Here is a 27,294-nt window from a genome sequence, read left to right as displayed (position 1 = left end):
CGGAGCGGCTGGTAGTTTCGAACCGCTGACCTTAAGGTTCGCAGCCCGATTCGTAACCACTACGCTACCAGAGCTTCCTATAGGGTTTCCCTAGAAAATGATATTTTAAGTGGTCAAGTATAATTTCTATGTAAGCTTAAATGTTATTAGATTCAAATATATTTATTCCAAGTGGTCAAGTACACGTTTTATTTAACCTTAAATATTATTAGATTCAAATATATTTTTAATAAATGCACAACCCAAAGCATATTGGTAATATACAGAAAAAATAAGCATATGCCAAATTTTATATTTTAAATACATGTCTATTACATTTGATGGTAGAAATGCATTATGCTATAATGCAAATTAAATAGCCCTTGTAAACATGATACACATTTATTATCAGATCTCTATTTTTATAACTTTATTTTATCAATGATGTATAAATATATATGGATTCCTGGTGTGGGGCTGTGGGTTAATGTGCTGGACTGCAAAGCCGATTTAAACCTCAAGGTCGGTGGTTCAAGCTTACCAGCCACTCCTTAGAAACCCTATACAGAGTCACTATGGGTCAGAACTGACTCAACGGTGCTTAACAACAACAACAAGATAAATATATAAACTCAGAATTGGTGAAATGAGAGTGAGTTCCACTTACAATAATGTCTCTATGGTAAATCAGTTTTCATGTTTTTTTTAGGATCAGAAGGAATCAACATTTAGGATTGGAACTAAAAATGACAAAAGCACTTCACTAATATTCAAGAATAAAAGTCGAAATATAATATCATATATTTGCAACTTGAAGTTCTGATGTGGTACTGCAGGATAATGCAGCACACTGCAAGGTCAGTCTGCACTGAAACATTGGCAGTTCAAACCCACCAGTCGCTTCTCAGTAACCCTACACAGGATCTCAAGAATCAGAACCAACTCGATGGCACTGCACAGCAACAAATAACAAATTTGCAACTTATTTCTCAATATAAACTTATTTCCCAGATCAAAAGAAGTACAATGTATTAGAAAATGTAACATCAACACCAAATTAGAAAAAGAAGAAGAAAACCTGTAAACACACTTCACTGGTGAAGAATGCTGATGTTAGTGGCTACACTTATCACCTTTTGCTCCCCCCAGGAGAAGTCATACCCTGGCCCAAAACCTGAACAGTTAGCTCATGATGTTGAAACTAGATGAATGGAGCGCCAACTAGTGGTTGTTTTTCAAAACACTGATATTTAGGGTAGAGTAGTGGTTATGAATTGGGCTGTGAACCGCAAGGTCAGCAGTTTGAAACTACCAGCTGTTTCGTGGGAAAATGATGAGCCTTTTTGTTCCCATAAAGACTTACAGCCTCAGAAATCCTGTATAGAGTCACTTTGAGTAGGAACCGACTCCACAGCATGCAGCCACAAACACCATATTTGAAAAAAAACAAAAACTGATCATAAAATACATTATTAGCACAATTAGTAAAAATTACAATATAGAAGGTAGACCAATAAGCAAACAAAATATTGTAGTTGTCATGGATTGCATTTTCCTTGGATCCTGAATAATGTTATGGAAACATCAGTCAAGAACTCACAACAGCTACTGCACTGAGTAAATCCACTGCAGAAGATCTTTTTAAGGTATTAAAAAGCAAAGATGCCACTTTGAAGATTAAAGTGTGTCTGACCCAAACCATGTGCAGTGTGGCTTCATATGCGTGTGAAAGTTGGAGGAGCATCGTAGAATGAGCACTGGACTGCTAACCTCAGGGTGGGCTCAAACTGACCAGGTGGGCTCAAGCCACTCCTCTGTAACTCTGTAGTGTCACTATGAGTCAGAAATGACACTACAGTACTTGACAACAACAACTAAAAGGAAAGCAATGATCAAAGATATTTGACAATGATTGAGCAAAGATTGATAATGAATAACAAAGATTAAAGAAGACTTGATACCTTTGAATTATGGTGTTGGTGAACAATATTAAATATACCATGGACTGCCAGAAGAATGAATAAATCTGTCTTGGAAGAAGTACAGCCAGAAAGCTCCTTAGAAGTGAGGATGGATAGATTTCATCTCAGGTACTTTGGACAAGTTATCAGGAGGGACCATTCCCTGGAGAAGCACAGCATGCCTCTCCAGGGAATGGTAAAAATGATAGAGTGTCAGTCTAAAGAGAAAGACCTTCAGTAATATCTATTGACACAGTGACTGTCACAGTGGGCTCAAACTTATCAGTGATCGCGAGGATGGCATAGGCTCAGTTTTGTTCTGTTGTAGATAAAGTCACTATGAGTTGGAAGCTACTAAACACCAATTAGCAACAACAACAAGCAGTATATATGAAAGTATATATTATGAATTACAGGTTTAAATGCGTTTACAGGTTTTTTAGTTAGTCTGAGGTGCACACTGCTGAGGGAAAACATCAGCAAGCATTACTTGCACGATCATATGCAAAGAATGTTAATCTATCCAGGGGACCCTGGTTCTCTTGAACTGTATGAAAAAAATTTATATTCTCACTGATGAATAGCTGGACATGTCCTGATCCAAGGGCACTGCCAGTTTTTACCATCAGAGAAAAACTATGTGGGAATTTAAGTGCCTAGAAATATACCAAACCACAAACAAGACAAAAAGCATTCAGCTTTACTTACACCTTGGCCCAGAAGTCCACCATTTTGTCTCTTGCTCTGGTTCTTGGTTCTGCTGTTGCTGTTCCTCTGTAATTCTTCTACTCCACCCCCACTGTCACAGCTTTCTGTAGCAGGGTTGAAGAGATTCAATGTTCAGGGACCTCAGAGACAAAGGACAAGCTCTACCCCTGGCTCTTCTTTAATGGTAGTGAGATTCCATTCCTGCTTCATGAGATGGTTAATTTTATACTCAAATTAGAGTTCCAAGATTGACATTCAAACCAGACCTGTCACCGTCATTCATAACTGAATCAGATCATCCACTAATCACTTCTCCCACCATCTCTTACAGAGTTCCTTCAAGGCAAAGTTGTTAGGTCAGAGTTTACAAAGACTATTGATAGACGAGGCATTAAGTAATTCACTGCCCCACAAACACAGCATCCAACTCAAGAATAAGATAAGTCTTACTGGTTGTCTAGATTACTGAATTTACAAAATTAAATCTGTAATAGGACATCTTGAATTAACTCCCAGCCTCCATCCCCTTTATTTAACTCAAATCATAGATATTTCTATTCTATCCACAGACTTTTATTTCCTTTAGTTATTCCTGTGGGAAGCAGCCCACATGTCTTACCTAAGATCTCAAAGAGGCCCAACATGTTTTGGAAAAAGGACTGCTGTTTCCTTTTCATCCTTTGTTCTTAGGACTCAGAAGGGATTTAATATTTGTGAGAAAAAAGAAACGTTATACACATTTTGGTAGTTTTACTATTCCTATTTTCCCTTGCATTTTAAGCTTTTTGACTGATCTGTCTACTCAGGAGCCCTGTGGCAAATAATGTTCCAATCTTGACACCTCCCTTCCAAGTAAGTTGTCTTATCATAGGTTTCAGTGTCCTACAGATCCTGTGGACACCATAAAGATAGTCCATCCACATGTAACACATTTTCTATTCACATTGATTTGGCAACACCTCCAAGGAAGATGGCTTCTTCCTTTTAGCTCCAGAACAATTTTTATTCACAGAGCGATGATATGACAACCTGATTAGTGTCCATTCTATAGCTAACACTTGAAGCCACTACATGTATCCAGCCCTTAGATTGAACCAATTTAACCTCCTAGAGATGTCCTAGGACAACAATGTTCACAACAGATTTTTGTGCATGACACTCCAACAAGCGTTACTTAGTTCCAAAACTCAGGAGAACAACTTCATCATTTGCACAGCTCCTATGTTTTGCCATCCCGTAGGGAGACACAGAAGAAGTTGTAATCACTATCCCATGGGCTTCAGAAGAAAGATTCCAATACCCTGAAAGGACTGAAGAAAATATTCAAGCCTCAACTTGCAATGTGAAGCATTCTATGGGCAAACTATTGAATGATACAGAAAGCTTCAGAAGAAGATGGAAGGAAGACAAAGAATCACTGTACCAAATAGAAATTGTGAATGTTGGACCATTTCAAGAGAACCAAGACCAAAAGTACTGAAGTATGAAGTACAAGCTGTGCTGAAGTCATTAGCAAAGAATAAGTGTACAGGGATGGTGGAATACAAGTAGAAATATTTCAACAACCTAAAGCAGTGCTGGAGGCATCCACTCATCTATACCAAGACATTTGGAAGATAGCTACCAGGCCAACTGTATGGAAGAGATCCATACTTGTGCCCATTCCAACGAGAGGTAACCCAATGGAATGTGGAAATCACTGAACAATATTATTTCTATCATACACAAGTAAAATTTTGTTGAGGATAATAATTTAAAAAAATGGTTGTAACAATAATACCTTAATGAAGAACTTCCAGAAATCCAAGTCTGCATCATTGCTGACATAATGTGGGTCTTGACTGAAAGCAGAGAACACCAGAAAGATATTTACTTGTGTTTTATTGATTATGCAAAGGCTTTCAACTATGTGGAACATGCTATATTATAGATACCTTCGCAAAGAATGAGTATTCCAGAATATTTAATTGTGCTCATGAGAAACCTGTGCATTTCCCAGAGGCAGTTGTTATAGCAGGACAAGAAAATACTGAACGGTGGGGGCTTGATGGCGGCTAGGGTGGAGGTGCAGTGAGATTTCCCGCCAGCAATAGCACAGAATACCAGGCAAAGCAGATCCAGGGCAGAGCTCCAAAACTCAGAACCACAGAGATAGGAATATTTTAAAAGTTTGAAGGCTTATAGCTACTGGAACTTGAAGCTAAAGTAAGAAATATCGTACTTTTGAAGCTGCCCGGCTCGGAGTCCCGGAGCCGACATCTTGGACGAGACCAAACAGCAAGACCTAGTGGTGAAGCAGAAACACCACGGAAAAATGCAGGGGAACCTTGGAGCAGAGGTGGACAATACACTTTGTCGGTTTTGCTTTGTTCTAATATCCTTTTTTTTTTGGTATCTGGTCATTGGCACCCCCACTATTTGCCCACCTCCATTCTGCTGACTAGACGGGGAACCTGAGCTAGTGGACACCTCCTCCACCCTCACTACTGGTGGGTTCTTCTGCCACACATGAGCACAGATACTCAGCCCAAGCAGAGGCCGTGAGCTTTTTTTTAAATGACAGGAAAGGCCAGCACAAGGCTGTAGAGAGGGAAAGAGAGTTTAAAAACAAAACATGCTAAAAATTAAATTAAAGCCTGAGGTATAGCATAACAACAAACACTGGCATCTTGAAATCTCTCAGGCAGCTTTGAAAGCAAGAAGCTGATGAGAAGACATTAATGTCATATTCAAATTAGGCTACAGACTTTTTTTTTTCTTTCTTCTCTCCCTCCTCTCCCTTTTCTGTGATTATATAGATTGCAGTATTCGGTCTAGTTTTTGCTGTTATTGTTTTAGAGTTTTTTGTTTTGTTTTGCTGGAGCTGTTTGGCTATTTTATGCTCCCCCTTCTACCTTTGGGGGACTCTCTATCTCCCTATATTACCCAAGATGAGTCAGCAACTGCTGCCATATAGTCAAGCTACAATCACACTCTATAAAACACCAAAATCCAGGCAAGAACCAATACCAACTGCCATATACCAGGGAGACAGGCAAAACCTTGGTAACTTTCACTCTGACAAAAACTCAAAGTGAAAGTTACTCTGAGTTACGCAATCAGAAGAGTGAAAAGGGAAATCCACCTCTTGATCACATCTTTCTGGAAGCAATCAGAAAGCATAAAAAATACCAAAACACATACTCAATTAAGTAACTAAACATGTCCAAGAAGCAAAAGTAGATGCCCATATCAGCACATGTCCAGAAACAAGATAAAATGTCTGAGACAAATGACCTAGTAGTAGACCTGGACTCCATTCTGGAAGGAGGGCAAGCCTTGGAAATGCCTGAGAGGGAATTGAAAAAAAATAATGATTATAAACTGTTTCAAAACACTTTAAAATGGAGTTGAGAAAAATAAGGAGGAAGTCAGGAAAGCGCTTCAGGAACAATCAAATAAGACAGATACAGCATTGGAAACAATTCAAAACCTACAGAAAGAGAACCAAACAATCAATAACAAAGTGGCAGAAATAGAAAACACTCTGGAAGGACTAAGGAATAGAATAGATGAGATGGAAGGCAGAACCAGTGAGCTGGAAGAAGAAAATATTCAATGGTTTAAAATCAGGAAAGACCATGATTGTAACCTGTCACTATACTTATTCAATCTGTGTGTTGAGCAGATAATCCAAGAAACTGGGTTATATGCAGAATAACATGGCATTAGGCATCAGGGTTAGTGGAAGGCACATTAAAAATATGCAATATGCAGACAATATAACCTTGCTTGTTAGAAGTGAAGAAGACTTAAAACACTGATAAAGATCAAAGACAACAGTTTGCATGTGATTTTAGCTCAGTGAAAAGGAAAGAAAAATTCTGACAACTGGACCAATAGGAAACATTATGGTAAATACACAAAAGATTGAAGTTGTCAAAACTTCATTTTGCTTAGATACACAATCAACACTTATGGAAGCAACAGTCAAGAAATCAAATACATGTCACATCAGTAAATCGGCTGCAAAAGACCTCTTAAAAAAGTTTAAGAGCAAAGATATCAGTTTAAGGACTAAGGTGTGTCTAACCCACATCATGGTATTTTCAAATGCATCAATCATAAGCATGTTAATGCTGGACAATTAATAAGGAAGACCATAGAAGAATCAATACATTTTAATTATGACATTGGAGAAGACGATTAAAGCTACAATAGTCTGCCAGAGAATCTGAGTTGGAATCACAGTAGACACAATGCTTTGTAGAAGCCAGAAGGGCAATAATTTGTCTCTCATACTTTGGACCTGTTATCAGCAGAGACCAGTCCCTTGAGAAAGACATCATGCTTGGTAAAATGGAGAGTCAGCAAAAAAAGAGGAAGAACCCCAACAAGATGGATTGACACAGTGGCAGCAGCAATTGATGCAAGTGTGAAAGTAATGATAAGGATGTTGCTGGACAGAGCAGTGTTTCATTCTAATTCCCACAGGGTTGTTATGATCAGGAACATACTCAATGGCACCTAACAATAACAACAACACTGGTGTTTTATTGTATTGAAAGGTCAAAAGAGCAAAACTGTAAGAGAGAAAATATAATTTCAAGTTTTTTTTTCGTAAAATGTTACCCAGCATCTGGAGACTGGTCATTGAAGAACTGCCCTTGGGCTGGGCAGGAAGCCTATGCACAGAGAAAAGACCAATATTAGCACGGCAGAAGCAGCCTAGAGACAGTCTTTGGGAATGCACTGGGCAATCCACTATTTTAAAGCACATGATGAGAACACATTCTTTCCTCATCACAGAAACGATTTACCTGCCGTCTTCTTCATATTAACTTTATTCTTATTGCCAAGCATGAAATTCCTTTACTTCCATAGCAGGACAATCTTTCCTTTGTTCTACATATTTAATTCCATATTATCTTCTCAAAAAAATGATCTTCTGTAATCAGTTTATCATCTGCATCTGTAATTTGTATTTCTTCATGAGGTTAATCTGACCAGCCCACAAATATGACCACAACTCATCGATAGTAAAATAATTATAATAATTTATTCTATATGCTTTTCCAATCCTTGATCTAATTCTGTGTGTATTTACTTAACAAAAAATATTTTGAAATTGCTGTCTACATCCTTCTTCAATTTCTCTGCTACCAAAAACAAACGTTAGCCACTATACGTTATTAAGTCTACATTTGTTGAGGTCTCCAAAGATGTTCACAACAGCAAATTCATCAGCCTCTACTATCTGATTCAGTAATATGTCAGCACCATTCATCACAAATATCCACATTTTCCTTTTTTATCTTGACTTATAAAACACTAAATTCTGTCATTTCCATCTTACCTGTTAGATCGATAGGTCTCCTACATTCTTCTCCTTCCTCTAAATGTGACTGTGGCATTGTAGAATAAAGCACTGAATCTTAAAGTCGGTTGGAACTGCAACTTTGGCAATTCAAACTCACCAGTCACTCTCTAAAGACCCTATACGTGGTTGCTATGAGTTAGAATGACTCGATGGCACTTAAAAATAACAACAAATATGTCTAGGATTTCTGGTGTGGCACCGTAGGATAAGCACTGGATGACAAACTATACGTTCAGCACTTCAAATCCACCAGCTACTCCACAGAAACCCTGTACAGGGTGGCTATGAGTTTGAATCAACTCGACGGCACTTAACTATAACAACAACAATAAATATGTCTTGGAAGAAGTATAAGAGTGAGACTAGCAAGACTTCATTTCATATTAGACCAGTCCCTGGAGAAGGATGTCATACTTGGTAAAATAGCCAGCCAAAAAAAGACCACCCTCCACTAGATCAGTGGTTGACACAGTTGCTGCAATACTGGACTCAAACTTCACAATAATTGTGAGAATGGCTCAGGACCAGGCATTGTTTCCTCCTGTTGTACACAGGGTCACAATGTATTGGAACTGACTTGATGGCACCAAACAACAACAGCAACATATTGAAAATGCTTATGGAAGACTGACATTATCTATTAATCCATTTTTCCATTAACTTTCTGAAGTCCCATTTAAGTTCTACTCTTCCATGTTTCCATGTACTTGTTATCATTAAATAACAAGTATATATGAGTGTATAATGTCCTATGGACATGCATCTATACTCAGCTCAGTTTCTTCTAATAGATGTCTAAGTAAAGTTTCTAAACCCAAACTCCAGAAAAAAACCTTATCCAAGTGCCAACTTACACATGGATACAATTATTTAATAGATATCTCATTTAAAATGATCAAAACATCATGCGATTTTTCACACTTTCAAAATATGATCCTTCCCCAGATTTCCATGTGTTCCTAAATAGAATCACTAGTTACTTAAATTTAAAATATAATTCTTTTTCTTTAAAACTGATTCTTCTATTTTTGCTTATTTCCTGATAGCATAAAATCTAGGTTGAGATTCTTCAAATGAAGTTACCTCACTTTTCATTTCTTCGAATGAAGTTACCTCACATATTCCATTCACATTGCTTCCACTTTAGTGGAAGTTTGGCATTACTACCTCTTCCAAGATACTTTCATCACTTGTCTGGTTTAGCCCCTTATGTAATATTTTTTCTCCAGCCCTCCCTACCTTCTTGAGTAAGTTGGTGAACTTTGAAAACCACATAAAGTGTATCATAGGATTTTCCTGCATAAAACCTTCAACTGGCTTATCAGTATTAGAATAAAATTAAAATTATTTACCTTTGCTTCCTAAGCAATCCATGGTTTGTCCCTGTTTTATACTATTCTTTGTTTTACCTTCAGATTATTACAGTGAATTCAATGAATGAAGCAAAATTTTTGTGTAACTGGATTTCCTAAAGCTAGTTAAGTAACCCTGGACATGGGTTAGGAGCAGTCTAACTCATTATGATTTTGGAGAAGATATAATTGATACAGTTTCATACACCATAGGGATGTTGTAAATGAGATCTTTATTTTACAATAATTTGTAAAATTATTTTCACAACTTTCTCCTCATTTGTCCATTAGATGAGGAGAAGAAAACACAGTATTCAGTCTCAGTGCTATCTCCTCCATTCACACTTTACATGTTCAGTTTATGTTAAGTATCTTTGGGCATGACATAAACCTCTCAGAATTAATCATTTGTTCTGATTATTTAGAGTAACATAAACATCCCATATCCTGCAATTCATAAACATCCCAAGTAGAAGGCTTCCTGTCTGTTTGGTTTATCTAGTAAGAGATTCAGATTCTTTAAAAAGTCATTGGAAGTATGCTTTGCAGGGTAAGGAATATAACTTCAATTCAGATTCAAATCTACAATGTGTTATAAGAAATAGCACACATAATATTAAATATTAAATGATTTGTTGTGGTTGTTAAGTGCCATCGAGTTGGTTCTGACCAATAGCAACCCTGTATAGGGTTTTTGAGGAGTGAAACACAACCCAGTCTTGAGCTTGAACCACCCATCTTATGGTTCTAACTGACTTTGCAGTATAGCACATTAACCCACAATGCCACGTTATTAACAGGTTGGTATTTTGGAAGGAACCCTAATGATGTAAAGTTTAGTACTAGATTGCTAAATTCGGTAGTTTGAGTCCACAAGTAGCTCTGTGGGAGAAAAGACTTGCCAGTCCATTGCCATTAGTTGATTGTTACTCACAGTTACCCTATAGGACAATGTAGACTCCTATAGGGTCTCCAGGGTTGGAACCTGAGGAGCTCCTTCAGTAAAGATAAAGCCTAGGAGACCCTATGGGGCAGTTCTACACTGTTCTGTTGGGTCAATATGAGTTGGAATCTACTTGAAAACACATAACATCAACCATTTAAAAATATTTATTAATATGTTAGATATTATTATAAGTGCTTGATGAATGATTCTTAAAAATGCATATAATGTTTCTTGCACTTTGCCTGATCCATAATATTCTATCATTATTAACTATTTTAAAATAAGGATCTCATTTACAAAATCCCTGTGGGGTATGTAATTTTATATTTCACAATGAGGAAATGAAAGCTTGAAGGGTAAAGTTATTGATTTGGTTCACAACTGGTTCACAATATTATAATTAGTAGACTAGGCCTCGAACTAAGGTGCACTGGTGCCATAATAGGAGCAGTGGTCATGCCTCACCGCTTACCTTCAGATGCTTCGATTCTTTCACCTTGCTAAGATGTATACCTAACTTCTTATCATACTTAGTGAGCTCCCTTTTTGAATTATGTGTCCTGACTTACTGAAATGACATTCTTGTCACTTCACAAAGGGACTGATGCAGTGTGTTCAATCAGTATTTGAGAAATGAACCCTGGCATGTAGTACGCATTTCACTGAAGCCCAGAGCAGAATGAACTGTGTTAACTGCTATATATTACCTTCTAAGAAAACAGAGGCAAGTATGTGCTTTTCATGTGAAACGCTTTCTACATCAATGTTAAACTAAACTCTTACATAGCACTCATTATGTTTCAGAAACCGCCCTTATTGGTCATATATTGACACATTAAATTCACTAAATAAATATCTGTGGGTGGTGGTGCTGGTGGTTATATGCTGTGGAGTCGGTTCCGACTCATAGTGACCCTGCACAGGGTTCCCACAGCTGTAAATCTTTACAGGAACAGAAAGCCTCATCTTTCTCCCACGGAACAGCTGGTAGTTTTGAACCGCTGACCTTGTGGTTCACAGCCCGATTCATAACCACTAGTAGGAAGTATAATTGTCCTCGGTTTACACCTACGGGATCTGAGACAGAGGCTAAGTTTGTCTAAGATATAACTAATAAATGATAGAATAAATGATAGCGTGTCAACAACAAAAACCCTCAAAAATCCTACACATACAATTCGCTATGAATTGGAACTAACTTGATGGCACTTAACAACGACAAAAATCAGCACGTATTGCATGTTGTTTTCATGTGCAGTTATCAAAAGAGACTGAATCAACTTCAAACACATTGAAGAATGCTATTTGTTGAGGGGATGCATTTTGCACGGTGCCCAATAGGTAAGGAATGCATAACACATTGGCATTGTCCCTCTACCCTTCACTAAATGATCCTTGTATTCAGAAAACAGTGATCTGAAAACTGAATAACGCAGTACTTGGATAGTCTTGAATAGATTATGAATGCTTAAAATACAATATTTATTACAAATCATTTCTAGGATATAAAATCTCTCACAATTTGCCCTTTATTCACAGTAAATTCATGAATTTAAGTACTTCCATTTTTTGTTTACAAATATGAACATGAACATAAAAAAGGAAGGAAGAAAACATTCTACATTTAAAAAAAATTCCCATAGGAATGTTATATTTTCATAGTTTTGGCAATTACAGCTAGAACTTCTGGAATACACCCACATAGCAGATGTTATTAAGTGCTTGCTTGTTGAAGCATAATATATATAGTATACTACAAAAATATTTCGTTAGATAGAAAAGTTTAAAACAAGATAAATGGTCTTTAATTGAAACAACACTATGTTTAGATTGTCTATTTACCTTATATATCTAAATTCCTATGGATGGCAGCTTCTAAGTTCGTTTTTATGTTTTTGATGATTAGTTTTATTTATACACTTATTATTATGCACCTGAGTGACCTAAATAATTGAAATTACAAGGATAGATTTTAGTGATATAATCTTTTGAACTCCAGGGTTGGCGGTTCAAGCTCACCATCTGCTCCTCAGAAACCCTATACAGGGTTGCTTTGGGTTGGAATCAACTTGATGGCACTTAACAATAACAACAACAATCGAAAAGTCATAAAAGTTATAAGGAGCACTGGTAGCATAGCGGGTTACACATCAGGCTGCTAACCAGAAGGTCAACAGTTTGAATCCAAGTCTCTCCACAGTAGGATGAAGCTTTCTGCTTCCTTACAGACTTACAGCCTCAGCAACCCTATACTGAACCCCTTGACAGAATGCAGCAGCAGCAGCAGCAATAACATAGTAAAGTTAATCTAACATTAATGATATTTATACAAAATCATAACTGTCCATATAAGGAGCATTGTTCATTTAGACTTTAAAAACTGTATTTGATAAATACAGTTTTTAATACTTTTATAATGCAAATCTAATATTTCAAGACTAAGTTGGAATCATGAGAAATGAAAAAGATACTGAAAAACTTTAGAAAGAACACACTGGTCCTTGGTTCCTTCAGATCTCATTCTAAGGATTCTTTCCTTCCTGTGAACCCCTTCATACTCACACCCCAGGAGGGCAACACTGGCCTAGGTGCACATTCCAGTTAGTTCAATAGGCTGCATCCTTGAGTTTATGCTCGTACAGCTGGCTGCAGCATGAGATGCAATGGGAAACCCCATAAATGGGTAAATATAAAGTGAACATGAATAGAAAAATGTTCCTCAGACTCTCCAATAAAAAAGATCTTTAAAATGCTTAAATAAACATAAATATGAAATATCAAACCTGTTACAATAATCAGTCAGTCACAATCAGGCCCTGCCATTTTAGGCTGTATCTTCCGGGTTCTTCCCTCTCCCTTCCCTTCAAACTAAGCTATAAGACGGTTAGTTTAAAAGGCAACATGGCTTTTGGTAGGCCAGAGCTAAATCACCCCAGCAATGACGTGTGATCTCCTAATTTGCACCTATATAAGACCACTCCCTTCCTGTTGACCTTCCTTTCTGCCTTCACTCTTTGGCGGAGGTCACCTTGCTCTTCCTCACCCTGATTAAAAGTCTCTAGACAGGCTGTGTGGTGTACTGTGTGGTTGATGAGCGACACCGGGTTGTTTTTTCCCTTTCAAAACCAATTTAATTATATATTAACATAATATATATACTTAAGAAGTCCCTGGTAGTACAAACCATTAAATATGCTTGGCTACTAAATGAAAAATCTAGAAGTTTGTGCCTGTCCAGAGATATCTCAGAAGAAAGACCTGGTCATTTACTTATGAAAAATCATCTGCTGAGTGGCCTATGGAACCCAGTTCTGAGCTGACACACATGAGATTGTCATGAGTCATAATGAATTCAACAGCATCTGGCTGTATATAATAAAAATTTACCTATTGTGACATAAATTGTTGTTAAGTGCTGTCGAGTTTCTTCTGATTTATAGAGATTCTGTATAGGGTTTCTGAGGCTATAAATCTTTACGGAAACAGAAAGTCTAGTCTTTCTCCTACAGAGGGGCTGGTTTTTACTGTCATTCTTGTGGTAAGTAATCTAGTGTTTGTCCGAAAGTGATATTTTATGCTAGCATACTAAATGAAAAATAAAAGTTAATTCAAACTCTGTACATGCACGCTGGATATTCATGACTTTGTCATCCATGTGTCCACTCCATGAGCCATTCCAGAGTCCAGAACACATCTTCTTCACTGCCAATTTAAATGATGTGAAATATTGTCTCTTCTGTGATCCCAGCATGATGCTATTACTAAAAATTTAATCTCAAGTCACCAGTACCCATGCATAAAACATAACGGTAATTGTCAATTTCATTTGATCTATAAACATAAATGCACATATTCTGTAATGTGATAACATATCTACTGTGCTATATATCAATAGTTGCATATATTGAAATAGTTGTGTATGATGATATCTCATTCTTGCAAATATGAGGTCATTCTCAAGATAAAATTCAGAAATGTGTATTCAATTTTATTGTATCTCTCGCTCCCACTCTCTCTCTCTCTCTCTCTCTTTTTTTTTTTTTTGGTGACTTCTGAACTCCTGGTGTGGCATTATATAATGAGCACTGAACTGCAAACCACAAGGTTTGACAGTTCAAGCCTGCTTCTTAAATACCCTATACAGGGTCACTATGAGTTAGAACTGACTGAGTGCACTTAAGAAAAACAGCAATAAGCATTCTAAAGAGTCCTGCTGGACACTGCTGAATAGAGTGCTCAAGGCCAATATGAACTGGACCTCAAACCCACCAGCCTTTCTTTGGAAACCCTATATAGGGTCACTATGATTCAGAACCCACAGTGATTTACAGAACTCAAATAAAGGGGAGTCCTGGTGTGGTGCTGTGGGCTAATGCGTCAGACTGCAAAGTTGTTTGAACTGCAAGGTCAGCAATTCAAACTCACCAGCTGCTCACTGGAAACCCCATACAGGGTCACTAGGGTCAGAATCGACTCAATGGCACTTAACAACAACAACAATACATGAGGAAAGGAACTCTGATACCTCAGTGGATATGAGTTGGGCTGCCAATCTCCAGGTAACAATTTCGAAACTACCAGCCATTCCACAGTAGAAAGATGAGGCTTTCTGCTCCCGCAAAGATTTATAGCCTTGGAAACCCTATGTAAGGTTGCTATTAGTCGAAACTGACTCCCCAGCACACCACCACCACCAAGACATAAGGGTCAATACTGAGGGGAGGAGTAGTAGCTGACATCAGAGAGGATGGAGTGGTATAGCATTTTAGAAAAGTTGTATTTTTTTTTTTTCTGTTTTTGAAGGTAACATCTCTGTTAAAAATGATTGAAAGAGGCTTGAATGGATATGGTGTGACATACTGGGAAGCATTTGTAGTTGAGTAAATTAGATATTACCACAAACATTTCAACTGACAAGACTTAATGATTTACTAGGTAAATAATAGGCTGAGGGCTACAGGCACATTGGAAGTGACAGATAAGGAAAGTTGCTCTTGTGGGCTGGTGCCAACCTCAGCACTATCTGGCATACTCATTTTCTTGAGTTATCTCTCACACTATCCATTGCTACTGTAATATTTCTCAACTTTTTTAAAAAAAAGTTTCTCCTATATTCCAACTTTTGACCCTTAGTTATTCACAGGGACTTATGCAGATGTGCTACTATTACATTTTTGCATTGTGTTTATATACATACCTCCAATCATATGCTATTTACCACTGAGCCAATTCATGGAGCCATGAGTGTTACAAGAGACCAGAAGCCAGAGGATTCTCTATGACTAACTTTTTGGAATTAGATCAATGATCTTTTTGCCTAACACTTAGCACATGAGCATGTTAACTATTCATACAAACCTGGGAGTCCATGCTATGTATAGGTAGTGAATATTTACTGTGGGACATGGATGAATGAAAATAAACAAAACAAAAAAACTTCTCACAAAGACCTAATAAGATAAGATTTAGCAGACAAAAAGTGAAATAAGAGTCAATACAGAAGAACTGAAAGAAATGTGTGGACTTTGGTCAACACAGCCATTGCTTTATGACTGATAACATTTTGTTCCATAATTTGTTACTTATTTTGTTCCATAATTTAGATCAGGCTTAATAAGGGCAGGCCTCTATTTCAGTTTGGGGAGCACAACGAAGAGTGGAGGATACACTTCAGACAGGGTTCACTAACATGGCTAGCAAGTTGATGCTGCTGGTGCCTAGGACTTCACAGCATATTAGATTTCCTCCTAGCGTAACGGTCAGTCACAAAAGGGATTGTGCCAAGAGATAGAAATTGAAACATGCTAGCTTCTTAAGACTTAGATCTACAAAGTGGCATAGTACTATTCAACCATATTCTATTTGCCAGAACAATGACAAAGCCTACACAGATTCGCAGACAGAAACAACAGACTTCACCTCTCACTGGGAAGAGTGTCAAAGTGTCAAAGAGTGTGTGGCCTCCTTTAATCTACTATAGGATTTTCATTATTTCAAGCCTTGGTTTGACTATTGGGTTGCTTTCTTTAAAAATAACTGTAAAATTATTTACTTTCCCTCATCTGTAAAAATCATAATAATCTTAAATCATTTTCCTTTTTTTTTTTTTTTTTTACCTTTGTGGCAGGTAAGTGTATAAATTGACTCAAAGTTCAATATAAGAAATACATATTATTCCTCCTATATTATAACTAACTTTCTAGCAAATTACAATGTATACTATCAATTTCTAAAACTATAATTAACAAATAAAACCATTTTGATACAAATCCTATATGTTTTACATTATGCTAGGTTTTTGAAATGAAGAAAGTTTTGGTGGAATAAATAGAAAATCAAGAAGCACTATTTTAGCACATCAAGGAGTGAAGGACACATGGAGAAATTAGAATGGTGGGCTTTGAAAATACATGTAATTGAAGTTAGTAGGTACCTGAGGACAACAGAAGAGAGCCAAGAAGCAAAAGACAGAGATGTTCCAAATCCGAAAAGAAAATAAAAGGAATACAAAACTAGAAAATATCTGGAAAGTGTAACCAGATTTAAAGAGAAGAAACTAGGGAAAGGGGGCAGGAAATATGTGAAAGAAATACAAGACATTAGAAAAGAAGAGAAGAAAAAAAGTAAAACAGAAGAAGATGTTCTGAAGTGGTAATTGTTGCATTGTTGTTAAGTGCTGTCAAGTCAGTTCCTACTCATAGCAACCCTGTCTAGGGTTTCCGAGGAGGCACTGAAGAAATAGTAAATAAACTGAAGTATAAAGTAAACATATAGTAACTGAAATCTACTTGAGGGAGAGGAAAAGTCGGAAATATGAGATTTTTTGGGGGTGAAGAAGGAAAGACAGAGTTCACAGAAGAGCAAAGACGAGCAGGATGAGTTTCTTGTAAAGATGAAAAGTATTACTTCTCTAGGCACTTTAATGAGTCATACTTTGTTTTGGCTTTGCCATCATTCACTCGTTTTATTCAGTGCTTGTATTTTTGCTGTTTTTTTAATGAATAAGGCCACAATTGATAATGCTTTATTGAGATACTAGAGGTTAATACTTTTACTACCAAGTCCTTCCCTCCCACCATTGCAATCTCCAGATATACAAGAAGTCACCTAAATCCTTTAGAATGGATTATGGATTTTCTTTTTGTTATTATTACTTTTTTTTTTTTTTTTTTGTCTCTGTTCCATGAAGAAGACAGAAGAGTAAAATATGGGTCTATGAGTTTTCTTCCTGTATTTGGGAACTTTTCAGTATTTCCAGTAACTGGTGTGGTCTCTGGCAACATAAGCACTTAAGGAATATTTTTCAGATCATGACTTACTAATAGGTCAGTAAACAAGATTTATTCAACACAGATGTGCTAAAGGCCCTAAACTCTTAGCCAAGGGGAAATGAGGAATCTCCTGGCTGATGTAAATTTGTTATGATTGAAATTGTTGATGCTGTTAATTGCTGTCAAGCACATTCTGACTCATAATCAACCCTGTATAGGGTTTCCTAGGAGCAACTGGTGGGTTTGAACTGTTGACCTTATTCTTTAAGAAACATCCAATTGAAAAAAATGATAAATAGGGATAACTAAATCAGACTAAAACACTATATGTATATGATTAAATTACTTGGGAAGGCAGAAGAATATTATTCAAATGAGAAATTTGAGCAGACTTTATAAATATTCTGTGAATTAAAGTGAGAAGTGCCTATATGCTATTGTTGTTATTGTTAAGTACCTTCTAGTCAGTTCCAAACCATAGTGACCCTGTATACGGTTTCCAAGGAGCAGCTAGTGGGTTTGAACCAGAGACCTTATGGTTCAAACCAACTTTGCAGTCCAGTGCACCACACCAGGACTCCCTACCAAGTGCTTATTGAAAGCATAAAGAAATAGAAAACTCACACAAGGCAGTGCATACAGCTGTTTACCTAGCTATGGAAGGATGTTGAAGAAATAAGTGAAATAGGAAGATGCTCACTTTAGATAACTTGAGAGTTAAATTAGGCATTTCTCAACATACTGACAGGTTTTGATCCCACTTTACAATCTTCCAAATGAAATTCTATAATCTTTGTAAATCGATTTAACCATTTTGTACCTCAGTACCTTCATAAGTAAAATGCAGCTGGTAATAATTAACTTATGAGTGATTAAATGCAGTATTTTAAATAGATAAAAATGATACTATCCGTGTTTTAAACCCTAAACATTATTACTATTATTTATCTCTGATCTATCAATTATGCCTTGAATTATCTACTTACTATCACACTTCCAGTTAATTATTATGAAACATTGTATGGAAATGAGTTTTCAGATATAAAATACTTTTTTTCATGTTACTCCATTGCAAACATTTCATCAGTATATCTCCAGCAAATAATCTTATCATGGAATCCAGAAGCCCTGTATTTGCAATGTTACTCTTGTTTAGCCATCTGTTGTGGTTTGGTGTCATTGTCAGGTCAGTACTGACATCCTGCACCAATCTCACAATCTTTGCTACGCTTGAACTCATTGCTGCTGCCACTATGCCAATCTGTCTTGATATTGTTGTTATTAAGTGCCATCCAATCGGTTCTGACTCACAGCAACCCTGTGTAGGATTTTCAAGGAGCAGCTGGTGATCTTGAACCACAGACTTTGCATTCCAGTGCATTATCCTACGCAGCCATATCAAGACTCCACGCCAATTTGTCTATTTTACCAATATCACTTATCCCAGTATCTTTTCAGCTTTATGTGTCCTAAATTACACATATTCTTACAAAACAAGATCATTCTGTGTTGTTTCATTTTCAAAGTCAGCGATTTCAGTTTACAGTCCTATCCCGACCACCACTATTTAATGGTGGCTAGGGTCTACCTATTCTTTTAAGTACTTTCCAAGCCTCGTGTCTTCAGCATAGCTTCTTTCTCTGTCAGGTAGTGATAAACAGAGCCTTCTCTATACAATTAGATCATCTTATAAATAAGTAAACATACATTTCTACACAAGTCACTTAAAAATTTTTGGTTTATTTGTCAGACATGGTGAATATCGAAGATTAACAAGCAATATTTTATCCCTATTGTTTTCAAAATGCAGACTTATTTTAGATGTTATAGATGTTTAATGAATGTTCCAAAATGATTTAATAACTAAATGAATATACTAACAAATATTTAATAATTTTTGTATGTGTTGGAATTTATTTACATGTCACCCTATACTTGGATGCCTTCAATATTATCATGTAAATATTGAACATCCAAAGTCCCGTGGTATCACAACAGGCTTCTGCTCAACTACTCATGTAAAGAGTACACGTTCGAACTCAGCCAGTGGCACAACAGAAGTAAAGCCTCCTGATCTGATATCATAAAGATTGTAGCCCAAACAACACTGTGTAACAGTTCTACTCTGTAACATGGGGATTCACTTGATAGCAAAGGGGTTAGGTATTTTGGTTTGTTGAGCATCTACAAGATGATAGAATTAAAGTGGTAAACAGGATAGACAAAATTCTTGTCATTTTGGGCATTCCATTCCAGTTATATTCTTGTGTATACAGATGAAAATACATATATTTTGAAAGCGGAGAATGAAGAGATAGTCCAATAATTTGTAGATCATGGGATTGATTGAGCGATATTGGCAAATATGTTAACAAAATCAGTTGAATTTTTGGTTACCAATTTACCCTAGAACTCATTTGGACACAATTCAAATTATGAGATGATAGGCAATTGGTTCAGTAAAACCAAGTTTTCAGTACAAACCCAGAATAAAACTAAATAATATTTAAAAGGAAGATCCATAAAAGGTAGAATGAGATGATCTAATATAGATAAGAGTTGGAAATAACAAAGAAAATGGAGGAGAGGAAATATTTGCACTCTACAAAATGAAAATATTCCAGAACTCATTCAAAGCATGTTTTTAGAGATATTGAAGGCACAATGCATCTTAAAACAAAAAATAAATATATGCCTTTTTTGAAGGAATTGAAGGCTATTTCCTTTAAAACCAACAACAAGACAAGAATCCTCTTCAACCAGGTACTTCAAATGAGTGCAGGAATTGAATAAAATGAGATGTCATTGCTGTAAGATGCCATAAAGCTATCTCTGATTCATAGTAACAAAGCATAGCAGTACAAATGGTGTCTGGTCTTAGCTTCATGATCCTTGTTATAGGTGAGTCCAATGTTTGATTACTGTGTCTGTCCATCTCACTGAGGGTTTTGCTCTGAGGAATATAGAAGGGATTAAAAAAGGTTCAGGGAAAAATTCCATTATCTTTCAAATATTATTTTGCAACTAAATTTTTGAAACCTTAGTTTCAAATTTTTGAGTCTTAGTTTTGGAAGGGAGTTTGCGCGGAGGGGCCCTGACCACTTGCCTTGATGTCTCCTAGGCGAGCAACTTGCTTGTTGTTTTAGTAATCAGTGGGACTGCTGTTATTGTTTTGTATTTTTGTTGTCGGTCTCTCTTTCAAGAAATATCTTCTGTTCTTCTAGCTGTTCCAGGCTGGTCTGCTTGTTCTTTCAGTGCAAATTTCCCACCTCAGAAGATTCTGGCTGGGGTTCAGGATTCCACCTATGGTCTTATGTAATGCATCATTTCTGCAGGAAGCTTCCTTCACTGGGCACCTTGTAGCCCCATTTTAGATATTCCAATCAGCTATAGACAGAAGATGGACTTACAAGATTTCTATGGTAATATTCTGGCTATTCCTTTCTCTCCCTATCAAGTGTCTATTTTATAATGGTACGCCAGGGAAACCAAGATTCAAAAGACAGCAAAGCACCTCAAAGAAGAAGTAAACCTCTCCTTATTTGCAGACGATATGATCCTATACATAGAAAACCCCAAAGACTCAGTAAAGACTCAACATTGTGAAAATGCCAATATTCCCCAAAGCAATTTACACATACAATGCAATCCCAATCCAGATACCAACAACATTCTTCAAAGAGATGGAAATGAAAATTACTAAATTTACATGGAAAGGAAAGAGACCCAGGATAAGCAAAGCACTGCTTAAAAAGAAGAACAAGGTTGGAGGTCTCTCACTCCACAATTTCAAACTTTACTACATGGCTGCAGTGGTCAAAACAGCCTAATACTGGTACAATGAAAGATACATTGATCAATGGAACAGAATAGAGAATCCAGAAATTAACCCAACCACATACAGACAAATGATTTTCACGAAACTGCCTAGGCACATTGCATGGAGAAGAGACAGTCTCTTTAACAAATGGTGCTGGTTGAACTGTAAAGTGATATATAAAAGACTGAAACAAGACCTTTGCCTCACACTCTAAACAAAAACAAACTCAGCATGGATTAAAGATCTAAATGTGAATCCCAAAATTATGAAGATCATCAATGAAAAAATAGGGACAAAATTGAGGGCACTAATTCAGGGACTATACAGACTACCACACATTTTGAAAAGTACACAAACAAAAATAGACAAAATAGGTGAGTGGAAAATACTAAAAATTAAAAACTTATGTGCATCAAAAGACTTCACCAGAAGAGTAAAAAGGGAAACCACAGAATGAGAAAAATCTTTTGCAACAACACATCAGATAAGGGACTCATTTTAAAAATATATAGGAAACTACAACAACTCTACAAGAAAAAGACAAATAATACAATTAAAAAATGGGCACAGGACATGAACAGGCACTTCACCAAGGAGGAGATCCGGGCAGCCAGCAAACATATGAAGAAATGTTCACGATCAGTAACCATCAGAGAGATGCAAATCAAAACAACAATGAGATATCATGTCACACCAGCAATAACAGCAAAGATCAAAACGGTAGAGGACAACAAATGCTGGTAAAGATGCGGGAAGACTGGGATACTACATTGTTGGTGGGAATGCAAAATGATCCAACCTCTCTGGAAAGCAATATGGTGCTTCCTCAGAAGGTTGGAAATAGACCCAGCAATTCTTCTACTTGGTATCTACACACAAGAAACACAAGCCAAAACACGAGTAGATATATGCACACCAATGTTCATAGCAGCACTATTTACAATAGCAAAAAACTGGAGACAACCAAAATGCCATCAATTGAAGAATGGATAAACAAACTGTGATAGATACACACAATGGAGTACTACACTAGCTTGAAGAACAACAAGGAAGCTGCAAGCCATCGGATAACATAGATGAACCTTGAGGACATTATGCTGAGTGAAATTAGTCAGTCACAAAGGGAGAAATACTGCATAATACCATTATTGTAAAAGACTAAGAAAAAGAACCTACCTAAAAGGGGGGGGGGGGAGAAAAAAAACAAAAACTAAAAATATAAATGCTAATCACTGGTACTTATGGGAAGAGAGGTGTGGAGGGAAGGAGGGGAAGAATGGGCACAGGGTAGGGAATACACACAGGAGAGCCTGGGAGCAGGGGTGGAGGGGAGGTTGGTAATACACAGGAAGGGGGAGGGGAAAAAGAAGAACAAGGTGGACAGGAAAACGGTTGGGCAGGTTCACATGGGCTAGGTGAGACAGAGCTAAAAGACAAGGTATGCACAACCCTGGAATAACAGGGCTTCAGGATACCAGGATTGAGGCATGGCTTGAAAGGGGAAAAAAGGGGAAAAGTGCTAGGATGCTTGACCGTCTTTTGAATCTTGGTCTCTCTTGCTTACCATTGTGAAACAGACACTTGAGAGAGGAGGGAACAGCCAGAGGCATTACAACAGAAAACATGTGGGCCCAGATCCAACATATAACTAACTAGAATACCTTGAGGGGGTGGTAAAGGAAACTGCCCAGACCCAAAATGGTGGGGGGACTATAATGGAATGGACAGATGGAGTGGCTGGGGACAGGGGACTCAGGGAGGGAGAGGAGCTGTTTGCTGACAGCCAGGAGAGGGTGGCCTGTGGGGTGTATCCTGTGGTTATTTGATGAGGCATGGAGGGGGTTTTAATCACTGGAATGAAATGAAACATGATAGGTTGAATGTGAAACTGAAGTAGGACAGAGGCAAATAATGAGGTATGCAAAACCTTGGAACAACAGGGCTCTGGGATACAGAGATTGAAACATGGTTTAAATGGGGAAAACGTAATGTTAAGATACTTGGCTGTCTGTTGAATCTTGGTTTCCCTGGCATACCTCTATAAATAGACACTGGCGGGAGAGAGAAAGTAATAGCCAGAAATACCACCATAGAAAGCTTGTAAGTCCAGCTTATTCCAATAACTGATTGGAATACCTAAAAGGGGGATACAATGTGCCCAGCGAAGGAGGCTTCCTGCAGAGCTCCTACATTACACAAGACCATGGCATCCAGAATCCTCGGAGGGGAAAGATCCACTTGAAAGGACAAGCAGACCAGCCTAGAATGGCCAGAAGAAAAGAAGATACGTCCTGAAAGAAAGACTGACAAGAAAAACACAAAACAATATAGGCAGGCTGACTACAAGAACAAACACGTGGCTCACCCAGGAGACATCAGCGCAAGCGGTTGGGTCCACCTTAAGGCAACCCCATCTAAGACTAAAACTCAATGGGAATGCATGCTCTGATTGCTGACGACTTTCATCACCAGCAAGGGGAAGTTAGGGAAAAACAGCAATGAAGCTACAAACTAACACCTACAATGCTCAATAGACTCCTGTGAACCCAGTTGAAGACCTGGTTGGCCAACAGTATGCCAAGTCCAGGGGACTCTTGGACCCAGAGTCAGCAACATGCCCACAGTGGACTAGAGCAAAGAGTGAATCATCCAGCTGATAGGAGAGGGCACAAGCATAAGTATACCCACACTTGCAGATAATACCCACTTGACCTGGCTTCAACGGCTGGATGATCAGAACTCAAACAGAAGAATAAAGAAGAGGGAAAAAGAATAATCTGATACAATTTGATGAACTTTATACACACCTATGGGTAAGATGCTCTGGTAGCGTAGTGGTTACGAATCGGGCTGCGAACCTTAAGGTCAGCGGTTCGAAACTACCAGCCGCTCCGCGGGAGAAAGATGAGACTTTCTACTCCCGTAAGGATTTACACCCTCGGAAACCCTGTACAGGGTCACTATGGGTCGGAACCGACTTGACGGCACTTAACAACAACAACAATGGAAGCAGTAGCTCAAAAGAGTGAACAAATCTTCACAGCGAGGATCATTCCTACTTCCACCTCACACTGAGGGGACAGGGATGGGAGACTTGGACATTGGCTACCCAGAATGGGGGGAGGGGGGAGCTACAGAGGCAAGTGACTGGCTTACAAGCTTTCAAGAGCAAACCTAGATTCAGAGGGCATGGAGCAAGGTGGAATCTCCACTGAGTGGTATCCATACTGCCTAGTCAGGGCTGATGAAAGGAGATGTGGATAGGTCTCCTGTGATACAATTGTGAGTAATTGTTACCAGGACTGATTGTAAGAGCTGGAAATGTAAAGGTGGACATTTTGGGGCAAAGGGAGGGGAGTGGTTAACCTTACAGTAGAGGAACAGAGGTCCCTAGGACCATCGAAGGAGAAGAGCAGAGAATGGAACCCTACCCAGAGAAGCAGTGCTGCCAGGGATGGAGGCAGAGACTATGACATAGGGAGATGGAGCTATGGAGACTTTGGACCTGGAAAGAGAGAGGAGTGGTGTGCAGCCAATAGGGGGGCAGGCTTGCGGGGTGTACCCTTTGGTTGATCGATGATGCATGGAAGGGATTGCAACCATGGCAAGGAAACAATATAGACAGGATCAATGTGTGAAGCTGATATCCTCCCATGTAAACTATCAGATAATTCACAATAAAGCATTAAAAATAAAAAAGTAAAGACAGCTAAGCATCTTAACATTATTTACCCCCTTTTACTCATTACAACCATGTCTCAATCCCTATATCACAGAGCCCTGTTGTTCCAAGGTTGTGCATACATCATTATTTACCTCTGTCTCACTTAACCCATGCAAACCTGCCTAATTGTTTTCCTGTCCACTTTGTTCTTCCATTCCCCTCTCCCTTCTTGTATATTACCCCCCTCCCTAACACCTAAACTACCCTGTGTCTATTCCCTACCCTGTGCTCCACCTTCCCTTCCCTTCCCTCACCCCAAACCTTACATCTTGGTAACCAGAAAAGAATCCCACCCTCAACCCTTTAGTATGGGTTCTTTTTCTTAGTCTTTTACACTAGTGGTCCTATGCAGAATTTCTCCTTTTGTGACTGACTAATTTCACTCAACATAATGTCCTCAAGATTCTTCCATGTTATGCGGTGGCTTGCAGCTTCTTTGTTATTCTTCAAGGTAGCACAATATTCCATTGTGTATATGTACCACAGTTTATCCATTCTTCAGTTGATGGGCACTTCAGTTGTCTCCATCTCTTTGCTATTGTAAATAGTGCTGTTATGAACTTTGGTGCGCATATATCTACTCGTGTTATGGCTCGTATTTCTTGTGGGTAAATACCAAGTAGAGGAATTGCTGGATCATATGATATTTCTATTTCCAACCTTCTGAGTAAGTGCCATATTGGTTTTCATAGAGGTTGGACCATTTTGCCTTCCCACTAGCATGCAGAAGTATCCTAGTCGCTCCACATCCTCGCCAGCATTTATTTTTTAATCTTTGCTGTTATTGCTGGTGTGAGTTTTTTGTTTTTTGTTTTTTTTCTTTGCTGTTATTGCTGGTGTGAGATGACATGTCATTGCTGTTTTGACTTGCATCTCTCTAATGGTTAATGATCGTGAATCACATGTTTGTTGTCTGCCCGGATCTCTTCCTTGATAAAGTGTCTGTTCATATCCTGTGCCCTTTTTAAAATTGGGTTATTTGTCTTTTTCTTGTAAAGGTGTTGTAGTTTTCTATATATTTTACAAATGAGTCCCTTGTCTGATGTGCCATTGCAAGAGATTTTTCCCCATTCTGTTAGTTCCCTTTTTACTCTTCTGTTGAAGTCTGTTGATGCACATACATTTTTAATTTTTAGTATGTCCCAATCATCTATTTTGCCTACTTTTGTTTGTGTAGTTTTCAAAATTTTGTTAGTCTGTATAGTCCCTGAATTAGTGCCTTCATTTTTGTCTCTATTTTTTCATTGATGCCCTTCATAATTTTAGGATTCACATTTAGGTCTTTAATCCACGCTGAACTGGTTTTTGTATAAGACTTGAGGTAAAGGTCTTGTTTCAATCTTTCACATATTGTTTTCCAGTTCTGCCAGCACCATCTGTTGAAGAGACGATCACCTCCCCATGCAATATATTTAGGCACTTTGTCAAAAATCAGTTGGCAGTATGTGGATGGGTTAATTTCTGGATTCTTGACTCTGTTCCATTGATCAATGTATCTTTCATTATACTAGTACCAGGCTATTGGGAACACTATATCCCATATTAAATTTTAAAGTTGGGGAGTGAGAGGTTTCCAACCTTCTTCTTCTTAAGCAGTGCTTTGTTTATCCTGGGTCTCTTTCCTTTCCATATAATGTTTGTAAATGTTTTTTCCATCTCTTTGAAGAATGTCATTGGAATCTGGATTGGGATTGCACTGTATGTGTAAATTGCACTGGGCAATATCACATGGGCTTATTATGAAGTCGTTTTAAAAAAAATGGAAAGCTGTATTAGAGAGAAAAAGACCTAAAAATCTGTACTTAGATATTTTTTCCCCCCATCATGACAATGCAGCTACTCATTCTTTCAGGGAAGAAAACGCTGTTCTATGAGAATACAGACTCCATATAGGGTATCCAAGGAGCAGCTGGTAACCTTGAACAGTCAAACTTGCATTTTAAAATGACTTTGCAGTCCAGCACAATCATTAACCCACAGTTTTAATTACATACACACACACATACACACACACACACACACATTAAGGAGAAGCTGTGACCTTGAACCACCAATATTGCAGTTCAAAAAACATTGCAGTCTGATGCATTAGTTAGCCCATAGTGCTACACCAGCTCTCAGCTCTCTCTCTCTCTCTCTCTCTCTCTCTCTCTCTCTCTCTCTCTCTATATATA

General features: G+C 37.9%; 1 pseudogene; it reads right to left on the bottom strand.

The window, feature by feature from the left end:
- Positions 1–27,294, bottom strand: part of LOC102824177 — a 67,510-nt pseudogene that overhangs the window by 22,053 nt on the left and 18,163 nt on the right.

Source organism: Chrysochloris asiatica, unplaced genomic scaffold (genome assembly GCF_000296735.1).
Source record: "Chrysochloris asiatica unplaced genomic scaffold, ChrAsi1.0 scaffold00029, whole genome shotgun sequence".
In the NCBI taxonomy this organism is placed as follows: domain Eukaryota; kingdom Metazoa; phylum Chordata; class Mammalia; order Afrosoricida; family Chrysochloridae; genus Chrysochloris; species Chrysochloris asiatica.
The sequence above is the reverse complement of the archived record's forward strand: the minus strand, read 5'-3'. Positions and strand labels throughout refer to the sequence as shown.